We start from the raw sequence: 11,977 nt of genomic DNA on the forward strand, positions 1-11,977 counted from the left end.
CATCCCTGCATGAGGGTGAGACAGGGAGGAGATATGATCCCCGTATGAAGCCGAGAGAAGGAAGAGGCGTGAACGTTGCTCCATGTATGCAGGCGAGAAGGGAAGGAGCATTGGTCATGCATCCCTGCATGAGGGTGAGACAGGGAGGAGATATGATCCCCGTATGAAGCCGAGAGAAGGAGGAGGCGTGAACGTGCATCCATGCATGCGGGCGAGACAGGAAGGAGCATTGGTCATGCATCCCTGCATGAGGGTGAGACAGGGAGGAGATATGATCCCCGTATGAAGCCGAGAGAAGGAGGAGGCGTGAACGTGCATCCATGTATGCGGGCGAGACGGGAAGGAGCATTGGTCATGCATCCCTTCCTGAGGGTGAGACAGGGAGGAGATAAAATCCCCGTATGAAGCCGAGAGAACGACAAGACATGAACGTGCATCCATGTATGCGGGCGAGAAGGGAAGGAGCATTGGTCATGCATCCCTGCATGAGGGTGAGACAGGGAGGAGATAAAATCCCTTTATGAAGCCAAGAGAACGAGGCGGCATGAACATGCATCCTTGTATGCAGGTGTGACATGGAGTCATCATGAACATGCATCCCTTTATAAGGACATAACATGGAGGACGCATGAACATGAATGCCTGAATTTTATGGTGGTGGCCTTCGGGTGATTTGGCACGTGCAATTGGTCAAGAGCACTTCTCCTGCGCAAAAAAATAAATGTACTATTAGCACCCCGGAGGGAGCCTCTGCACTTCTTATAGGGAGAAAACTCTGCAATGGAAGGGGACAGGTTCAATAACAGCTGTAAACTCTCACAAGACCATCACTGCTCTCACACTTTCCTGCTCTCAGGCTGGCGGGCCATTATCAGCCCTGGCTGCCGCACCATTGCCAGGTTTGTGTAACTATATTATTTCTAATTGGCTCCACTTTGATGACTTTCATTTGGATTCTGACTTGATTATTGAGATCTTAAATAAGTGACTGGGGATCAGGTGTCCACTTATTCTCATGGATAACATCACAACCAACCTTTAATTCAAACATGAGTCATGACATCACAGATGGAGTACAGCTTATGATAGAGGTGGAACGTCGCATTGTAGCTGCCCAAGTAGCTCGCAGTGATCGTATAGTGGTTAGTACTCTGTGTTGTGGCCACAGCAACCTCGGTTCAAATCCGAGTCACGGCATTGCGGTGAGGCAATGTCACGGCAGTTGGGCAGATATTTTAGAATTTCCATTAATACATTGGCAATCTCTGTGGAGGACTGAAACAATTCGATATGTCCTGTTACTGTTATGAACCTTTTGTTTCTTTAATGCTCTTTGCACACTTTTTCATCGGGTGACTGTAATGTATTTCAACCAAATCTAATTAAGAGCGCATTATGTGGTGACATTTGCAGTACATGAAACATTATAACACTGCCATTTACGTCAATAACCACTAGCTTGATTAAGACATATGTATTGCAGCGACAGTATTTCCCAGTTACAAATGGGAATAAAAACAACATCCGCGAGGGATTGAACCAACGACATTTAACTGATGTTGCCAATGGAGCGCGTTACAGAGAGCGCGAGGTCCCGCCTTTACAGTCACACGCTGATGATAATACAGATGTTTAAATAAACAGGCATATCTGTGGACTTGTGGTCTTTCTACATTGGGACTCATAGTCTAGTCCTAGGCTATTGTAGGCACTGGCGTATCTTTTAGTGGAATGAGAGGCATTCTGTAGTCGCGGGAAAGGACCTTTCAAGTCAATCTGATCTGTATTGTCCTGTGAAAAAAAGCGTTCTTAGACACAGTGAGGAGTTTTTGGGGATAATGGGAAAATCATTTCCAACTAAATGACAGGAATTTCTTAGTCCAATCATGAGGTGTGCTAGGCTTTTTTATACTGTGGCGGAAAGAGAGAGAGTATAACAGTCATTATAAATAAAGGGCCAAGGAAGTGACAGTTTATGGAAGGAACAATTTGCACATAGTTTTAGAATGTGGTCAGGAGGAGGACAATGTGCTTACACATATGAAACATTAGAAGGTAGACATTATGGAAGCACATATATTTCTTTATTTTTATTGTATTTGGGGAGAGGGGGTTAATATAGCACGTCCAATGTGGAAAAGTGCTTTCCATAGCACCTTGCAGGTGGGCGACATCCAGAGCTGTGCAGTAGCCACCCATGCCCCAGACGTCAAAGAGAACAAGAAGTTACACATGTTGGAAGTGAGGGTGAGACATTGAGGAGATATGATCCCCCTATGAAGCCGAGAAAAGGAGGAGGCGTGAACGTGCATCCATGTATGCAGATGAGAAGGGAAGGAACATTGGTCATGCATCCCTGCATGAGGGTGAGACAGGGAGGAGATATGATCCCCGTATGAAGCCGAGAGAAGGAGGAGGCGTGAACGTGCATCCATGTATGCGGGCGAGACAGGAAGGAGCATTGGTCATGCATCCCTGCATGAGGGTGAGACAGGGAGGAGATATGATCCCCGTATGAAGCCGAGAGAAGGAGGAGGCGTGAACGTGCATCCATGTATGCGGGCGAGACAGGAAGGAGCATTGGTCATGCATCCCTGCGTGAGGGTGAGACAGGGAGGAGATATGATCCCCGTATGAAGCCGAGAGAAGGAGGAGGCGTGAACGTGCATCCATGTATGCGGGCGAGACGGGAAGGAGCATTGGTCATGCATCCCTTCCCGAGGGTGAGACAGGGAGGAGATAAAATCCCCGTATGAAGCCGAGAGAACGAGGAGACATGAACGTGCATCCATGTATGCGGGTGAGAAGGGAAGGAGCATTGGTCATGCATCCCTGCATGAGGGTGAGACAGGGAGGAGATAAAATCCCTGTATGAAGCCAAGAGAACGAGGCGGCATGAACATGCATCCTTGTATGCAGGTGTGACATGTAGTCATCATGAACATGCATCCCTTTATAAGGACATAACATGGAGGACGCATGAACATGAATGCCTGAATTTTATGGTGGTGGCCTTCGGGTGATTTGGCGCGTGCAATTGGTGAAGAGCACTTCTCCTGCGCAAAAAAATAAATTTACTATTAGCACCCCGGAGGGAGCCTCTGCAGTTCTTATAGGGAGAAAACTCTGCAATGGAAGGGGACAGGGTCAATAACAGCTGTAAACTCTCACAAGACCATCACTGCTCTCACACTTTCCTGCTCTCAGGCTGGCGGGCCATTATCGGCCTTGGCTGCCGCACCATTGCCAGGTTTGTGTAACTATATTATTTCTAATTGGCTCCACTTTGATGACTTTCATTTGGATTCTGACTTGATTATTGAGATCTTAAATAAGTGACTGGGGATCAGGTGTCCACTTATTCTCATGGATAACATCACAACCAAGCTTTAATTCAAACATGAGTCATGACATCACAGATGGAGTACAGCTTATGATAGAGGTGGAACGTCACATTGTAGCACCCCAAGTAGCTCGCTGTGATCGTATTGTGGTTAGTACTCTGCGTTGTGGCCGCAGCAACCTCGGTTCGAATCCGAGTCACGGCATTGCGGTGAGGCAATGTCACGGCAGTTGGGCAGATATTTTAGAATTTCCATTAATACATTGGCAATCTCTGTGGAGGACTGAAACAATTCGATATGTCCTGTTACTGTTATGAACCTTTTGTTTCTTTAATGCTCTTTGCACACTTTTTCATCGGGTGACTGTAATGTATTTCAACCAAATCTAATTAAGAGCGCATTATGTGGTGACATTTGCAGTACATGAAACATTATAACACTGCCATTTACGTCAATAACCACTAGCTTGATTAAGACATATGTATTGCAGCGACAGTATTTCCCAGTTACAAATGGGAATAAAAACAACATCCGCGAGGGATTGAACCAACGACATTTAACTGATGTTGCCAATGGAGCACGTTACAGAGAGCGCAAAGTCCCGCCTTTACAGTCACACGCTGATGATAATACAGATGTTTAAATAAACAGGCATATCTGTGGACTTGTGGTCTTTCTACATTGGGACTCATAGTCTAGTCCTAGGCTATTGTAGGCACTGGCGTATCTTTTAGTGGAATGAGAGGCATTCTGTAGTCGCGGGAAAGGACCTTTCAAGTCAATCTGATCTGTATTGTCCTGTGAAAAAAAGCGTTCTTAGACACAGTGAGGAGTTTTTGGGGATAATGGGAAAATCATTTCCAACTAAATGACAGGAATTTCTTAGTCCAATCATGAGGTGTGCTAGGCTTTTTTATACTGTGGCGGAAAGAGAGAGAGTATAACAGTCATTATAAATAAAGGGCCAAGGAAGTGACAGTTTATGGAAGGAACAATTTGCACATAGTTTTAGAATGTGGTCAGGAGGAGGACAATGTGCTTACACATATGAAACATTAGAAGGTAGACATTATGGAAGCACATATATTTCTTTATTTTTATTGTATTTGGGGAGAGGGGGTTAATATAGCACGTCCAATGTGGAAAAGTGCTTTCCATAGCACCTTGCAGGTGGGCGACATCCAGAGCTGTGCAGTAGCCACCCATGCCCCAGACGTCAAAGAGAACAAGAAGTTACACATGTTGGAAGTGAGGGTGAGACATTGAGGAGATATGATCCCCCTATGAAGCCGAGAAAAGGAGGAGGCGTGAACGTGCATCCATGTATGCAGGTGAGAAGGGAAGGAACATTGGTCATGCATCCCTGCATGAGGGTGAGACAGGGAGGAGATATGATCCCCGTATGAAGCCGAGAGAAGGAGGAGGCGTGAACGTGCATCCATGTATGCGGGCGAGACAGGAAGGAGCATTGGTCATGCATCCCTGCATGAGGGTGAGACAGGGAGGAGATATGATCCCCGTATGAAGCCGAGAGAAGGAGGAGGCGTGAACGTGCATCCATGTATGCGGGCGAGACAGGAAGGAGCATTGGTCATGCATCCCTGCATGAGGGTGAGACAGGGAGGAGATATGATCCCCGTATGAAGCCGAGAGAAGGAGGAGGCGTGAACGTGCATCCATGTATGCGGGCGAGACGGGAAGGAGCATTGGTCATGCATCCCTTCCCGAGGGTGAGACAGGGAGGAGATAAAATCCCCGTATGAAGCCGAGAGAACGAGGAGACATGAACGTGCATCCATGTATGCGGGCGAGACGGGAAGGAGCATTGGTCATGCATCCCTGCATGAGGGTGAGACAGGGAGGAGATAAAATCCCTGTACGAAGCCAAGAGAACGAGGCGGCATGAACATGCATCCTTGTATGCAGGTGTGACATGTAGTCATCATGAACATGCATCCCTTTATAAGGACATAACATGGAGGACGCATGAACATGAATGCCTGAATTTTATGGTGGTGGCCTTCGGGTGATTTGGCGCGTGCAATTGGTGAAGAGCACTTCTCCTGCGCAAAAAAATAAATTTACTATTAGCACCCCGGAGGGAGCCTCTGCACTTCTTATAGGGAGAAAACTCTGCAATGGAAGGGGACAGGGTCAATAACAGCTGTAAACTCTCACAAGACCATCACTGCTCTCACACTTTCCTGCTCTCAGGCTGGCGGGCCATTATCGGCCCTGGCTGCCGCACCATTGCCAGGTTTGTGTAACTATATTATTTCTAATTGGCTCCACTTTGATGACTTTCATTTGGATTCTGACTTGATTATTGAGATCTTAAATAAGTGACTGGGGATCAGGTGTCCACTTATTCTCATGGATAACATCACAACCAAGCTTTAATTCAAACATGAGTCATGACATCACAGATGGAGTACAGCTTATGATAGAGGTGGAACGTCACATTGTAGCAGCCCAAGTAGCTCGCCGTGATCGTATAGTGGTTAGTACTCTGCGTTGTGGCCGCAGCAACCTCGGTTCGAATCCGAGTCACGGCATTGCGGTGAGGCAATGTCACGGCAGTTGGGCAGATATTTTAGAATTTCCATTAATACATTGGCAATCTCTGTGGAGGACTGAAACAATTCGATATGTCCTGTTACTGTTATGAACCTTTTGTTTCTTTAATGCTCTTTGCACACTTTTTCATCGGGTGACTGTAATGTATTTCAACCAAATCTAATTAAGAGCGCATTATGTGGTGACATTTGCAGTACATGAAACATTATAACACTGCCATTTACGTCAATAACCACTAGCTTGATTAAGACATATGTATTGCAGCGACAGTATTTCCCAGTTACAAATGGGAATAAAAACAACATCCGCGAGGGATTGAACCAACGACATTTAACTGATGTTGCCAATGGAGCACGTTACAGAGAGCGCAAAGTCCCGCCTTTACAGTCACACGCTGATGATAATACAGATGCTTAAATAAACAGGCATATCTGTGGACTTGTGGTCTTTCTACATTGGGACTCATAGTCTAGTCCTAGGCTATTGTAGGCACTGGCGTATCTTCTAGTGGAATGAGAGGCATTCTGTAGTCGCGTGAAAGGACCTTTCAAGTCAATCTGATCTGTATTGTCCTGTGAAAAAAAATGTTCTTAGACACAGTGAGGAGTTTTTGGGGATAATGGGAAAATCATTTCCAACTAAATGACAGGAATTTCTTAGTCCAATCATGAGGTGTGCTAGGCATTTTTATACTGTGGCGGAAAGAGAGAGAGTATAACAGTCATTATAAATAAAGGGCCAAGGAAGTGACAGTTTATGGAAGGAACAATTTGCACATAGTTTTAGAATTTGGTCAGGAGGAGGACAATGTGCTTACACATATGAAACATTAGAAGGTAGACATTATGGAAGCACATATATTTCTTTATTTTTATTGTATTTGGGGAGAGGGGGTTAATATAGCACGTCAAATGTGGAAAAGTGCTTTCCATAGCACCTTGCAGGTGGGCGACATCTAGAGCTGTGCAGTAGCCACCCATGCCCCAGACGTCAAAGAGAACAAGAAGTTACACATGTTGGAAGTGAGGGTGAGACATTGAGGAGATATGATCCCGGTATGAAGCCGAGAAAAGGAGGAGGCGTGAACGTGCATCCATGTATGCAGGCGAGAAGGGAAGGAGCATTGGTCATGCATCCCTGCATGAGGGTGAGACAGGGAGGAGATATGATCCCCGTATGAAGCCGAGAGAAGGAGGAGGCGTGAACGTGCATCCATGTATGCGGGCGAGACAGGAAAGAGCATTGGTCATGCATCCCTGCATGAGGGTGAGACAGGGAGGAGATATGATCCCCGTATGAAGCCGAGAGAAGGAGGAGGCGTGAACTTGCATCCATGTATGCAGGCGAGAAGGGAAGGAGCATTGGTCATGCATCCCCTCATGAGGGTGAGACAGGGAGGAGATATGATCCCCGTATGAAGCCGAGAGAAGGAGGAGGCGTGAACGTGCATCCATGTATGCGGGCGAGACGGGAAGGAGCATTGGTCATGCATCCCTTCCCGAGGGTGAGACAGGGAGGAGATAAAATCCCCGTATGAAGCCGAGAGAACGAGGAGACATGAACGTGCATCCATGTATGCGGGCGAGAAGGGAAGGAGCATTGGTCATGCATCCCTGCATGAGGGTGAGACAGGGAGGAGATAAAATCCCTGTATGAAGCCAAGAGAACGAGGCGGCATGAACATGCATCCTTGTATGCAGGTGTGACATGGAGTCATCATGAACATGCATCCCTTTATAAGGACATAACATGGAGGACGCATGAACATGAATGCCTGAATTTTATGGTGGTGGCCTTCGGGTGATTTGGCACGTGCAATTGGTAAAGAGCACTTCTCCTGCGCAAAAAAATAAATTTACTATTAGCACCCCGGAGGGAGCCTCTGCACTTCTTATAGGGAGAAAACTCTGCAATGGAAGGGGACAGGTTCAATAACAGCTGTAAACTCTCACAAGACCATCACTGCTCTCACACTTTCCTGCTCTCAGGCTGGCGGGCCATTATCAGCCCTGGCTGCCGCACCATTGCCAGGTTTGTGTAACTATATTATTTCTAATTGGCTCCACTTTGATGACTTTCATTTGGATTCTGACTTGATTATTGAGATCTTAAATAAGTGACTGGGGATCAGGTGTCCACTTATTCTCATGGATAACATCACAACCAACCTTTAATTCAAACATGAGTCATGACATCACAGATGGAGTACAGCTTATGATAGAGGTGGAACGTCACATTGTAGCAGCCCAAGTAGCTCGCCGTGATCGTATAGTGGTTAGTACTCTGCGTTGTGGCCGCAGCAACCTCGGTTCGAATCCGAGTCACGGCATTGCGGTGAGGCAATGTCACGGCAGTTGGGCAGATATTTTAGAATTTCCATTAATACATTGGCAATCTCTGTGGAGGACTGAAACAATTAGATATGTCCTGTTACTGTTATGAACCTTTTGTTTCTTTAATGCTCTTTGCACACTTTTTCATCGGGTGACTGTAATGTATTTCAACCAAATCTAATTAAGAGCGCATTATGTGGTGACATTTGCAGTACATGAAACATTATAACACTGCCATTTACGTCAATAACCACTAGCTTGATTAAGACATATGTATTGCAGCGACAGTATTTCCCAGTTACAAATGGGAATAAAAACAACATCCGCGAGGGATTGAACCAACGACATTTAACTGATGTTGCCAATGGAGCGCGTTACAGAGAGCGCAAAGTCCCGCCTTTACAGTCACACGCTGATGATAATACAGATGTTTAAATAAACAGGCATATCTGTGGACTTGTGGTCTTTCTACATTGGGACTCATAGTCTAGTCCTAGGCTATTGTAGGCACTGGCATATCTTCTAGTGGAATGAGAGGCATTCTGTAGTCGCGTGAAAGGACCTTTCAAGTCAATCTGATCTGTATTGTCCTGTGAAAAAAAATGTTCTTAGACACAGTGAGGAGTTTTTGGGGATAATGGGAAAATCATTTCCAACTAAATGACAGGAATTTCTTAGTCCAATCATGAGGTGTGCTAGGCATTTTTATACTGTGGCGGAAAGAGAGAGAGTATAACAGTCATTATAAATAAAGGGCCAAGGAAGTGACAGTTTATGGAAGGAACAATTTGCACATAGTTTTAGAATTTGGTCAGGAGGAGGACAATGTGCTTACACATATGAAACATTAGAAGGTAGACATTATGGAAGCACATATATTTCTTTATTTTTATTGTATTTGGGGAGAGGGGGTTAATATAGCACGTCCAATGTGGAAAAGTGCTTTCCATAGCACCTTGCAGGTGGGCGACATCTAGAGCTGTGCAGTAGCCACCCATGCCCCAGACGTCAAAGAGAACAAGAAGTTACACATGTTGGAAGTGAGGGTGAGACATTGAGGAGATATGATCCCCGTATGAAGCCGAGAAAAGGAGGAGGCGTGAACGTGCATCCATGTATGCAGGCGAGAAGGGAAGGAGCATTGGTCATGCATCCCTGCATGAGGGTGAGACAGGGAGGAGATATGATCCCCGTATGAAGCCGAGAGAAGGAGGAGGTGTGAACGTGCATCCATGTATGCGGGCGAGACAGGAAGGAGCATTGGTCATGCATCCCTGCATGAGGGTGAGACAGGGAGGAGATATGATCCCCGTATGAAGCCGAGAGAAGGAGGAGGCGTGAACGTGCATCCATGTATGCAGGCGAGAAGGGAAGGAGCATTGGTCATGCATCCCCTCATGAGGGTGAGACAGGGAGGAGATATGATCCCCGTATGAAGCCGAGAGAAGGAGGAGGCCTGTACGTGCATCCATGTATGCGGGCGAGACGGGAAGGAGCATTGGTCATGCATCCCTTCCCGAGGGTGAGACAGGGAGGAGATAAAATCCCCGTATGAAGCCGAGAGAACGAGGAGACATGAACGTGCATCCATGTATGCGGGCGAGAAGGGAAGGAGCATTGGTCATGCATCCCTGCATGAGGGTGAGACAGGGAGAAGATAAAATCCCTGTATGAAGCCAAGAGAACGAGGCGGCATGAACATGCATCCTTGTATGCAGGTGTGACATGGAGTCATCATGAACATGCATCCCTTTATAAGGACATAACATGGAGGACGCATGAACATGAATGCCTGAATTTTATGGTGGTGGCCTTCGGGTGATTTGGCACGTGCAATTGGTGAAGAGCACTTCTCCTGCGCAAAAAAATAAATTTACTATTAGCACCCCGGAGGGAGCCTCTGCACTTCTTATAGGGAGAAAACTCTGCAATGGAAGGGGACAGGGTCAATAACAGCTGTAAACTCTCACAAGACCATCACTGCTCTCACACTTTCCTGCTCTCAGGCTGGCGGGCCATTATCGGCCCTGGCTGCCGCACCATTGCCAGGTTTGTGTAACTATATTATTTCTAATTGGCTCCACTTTGATGACTTTCATTTGGATTCTGACTTGATTATTGAGGTCTTAAATAAGTGACTGGGGATCAGGTGTCCACTTATTCTCATGGATAACATCACAACCAACCTTTAATTCAAACATGAGTCATGACATCACAGATGGAGTACAGCTTATGATAGAGGTGGAACGTCACATTGTAGCAGCCCAAGTAGCTCGCCGTGATCGTATAGTGGTTAGTACTCTGCGTTGTGGCCGCAGCAAACTCGGTTCGAATCCGAGTCACGGCATTGCGGTGAGGCAATGTCACGGCAGTTGGGCAGATATTTTAGAATTTCCATTAATACATTGGCAATCTCTGTGGAGGACTGAAACAATTCGATATGTCCTGTTACTGTTATGAACCTTTTGTTTCTTTAATGCTCTTTGCACACTTTTTCATCGGGTGACTGTAATGTATTTCAACCAAATCTAATTAAGAGCGCATTATGTGGTGACATTTGCAGTACATGAAACATTATAACACTGCCATTTACGTCAATAACCACTAGCTTGATTAAGACATATGTATTGCAGCGACAGTATTTCCCAGTTACAAATGGGAATAAAAACAACATCCCCGAGGGATTGAACCAACGACATTTAACTGATGTTGCCAATGGAGCGCGTTACAGAGAGCGCGAGGTCCCGCCTTTACAGTCACACGCTGATGATAATACAGATGTTTAAATAAACAGGCATATCTGTGGACTTGTGGTCTTTCTACATTGGGACTCATAGTCTAGTCCTAGGCTATTGTAGGCACTGGCGTATCTTTTAGTGGAATGAGAGGCATTCTGTAGTCGCGTGAAAGGACCTTTCAAGTCAATCTGATCTGTATTGTCCTGTGAAAAAAAGCGTTCTTAGACACAGTGAGGAGTTTTTGGGGATAATGGGAAAATCATTTCCAACTAAATGACAGGAATTTCTTAGTCCAATCATGAGGTGTGCTATGCTTTTTTATACTGTGGCGGAAAGAGAGAGAGTATAACAGTCATTATAAATAAAGGGCCAAGGAAGTGACAGTTTATGGAAGGAACAATTTGCACATAGTTTTAGAATGTGGTCAGGAGGAGGACAATGTGCTTACACATATCAAACATTAGAAGGTAGACATTATGGAAGCACATATATTTCTTTATTTTTATTGTATTTGGGGAGAGGGGGTTAATATAGCACGTCCAATGTGGAAAAGTGCTTTCCATAGCACCTTGCAGGTGGGCGACATCTAGATCTGTGCAGTAGCCACCCATGCCCCAGACGTCAAAGAGAACAAGAAGTTACACATGTTGGAAGTGAGGGTGAGACATTGAGGAGATATGATCCCCGTATGAAGTCGAGAGAAGGAGGAGGCGTGAACGTGCATCCATGTATGCAGGCGAGAAGGGAAGGAGCATTGGTCATGCATCCCTGCATGAGGGTGAGACAGGGAGGAGATATGATCCCGTATGAAGCCGAGAGAAGGAGGAGGCGTGAACGTGCATCCATGTATGCGGGCGAGACAGGAAGGAGCGTTGGTCATGCATCCCTGCATGAGGGTGAGACAGGGAGGAGATATGATCCCCGTATGAAGCCGAGAGAAGGAAGAGGCGTGAACGTTGCTCCATGTATGCAGGCGAGAAGGGAA

At 46.0% G+C, this 11,977-nt stretch overlaps 2 non-coding genes across 2 annotated transcripts; both read left to right on the forward strand.

Annotated features, from left to right (window-relative positions):
- Positions 1–5,827: 5,827 nt before the first annotated feature.
- TRNAH-GUG (transfer RNA histidin (anticodon GUG)) lies at positions 5,828–5,899 on the forward strand. The gene has a single exon. It is a non-coding gene; the product is annotated as a tRNA-His (tRNA).
- Positions 5,900–8,178: 2,279 nt separating this feature from the next.
- On the forward strand, positions 8,179–8,250 carry TRNAH-GUG (transfer RNA histidin (anticodon GUG)). The gene has a single exon. It is a non-coding gene; the product is annotated as a tRNA-His (tRNA).
- Positions 8,251–11,977: the final 3,727 nt, after the last annotated feature.

The sequence above is a fragment of the Ambystoma mexicanum genome (assembly GCF_040938575.1).
Source record: "Ambystoma mexicanum isolate Mex_15411 chromosome 12 unlocalized genomic scaffold, UKY_AmexF1_1 Mex_chr12_unloc.1, whole genome shotgun sequence".
Taxonomy (NCBI): Eukaryota; Metazoa; Chordata; class Amphibia; order Caudata; family Ambystomatidae; genus Ambystoma; species Ambystoma mexicanum.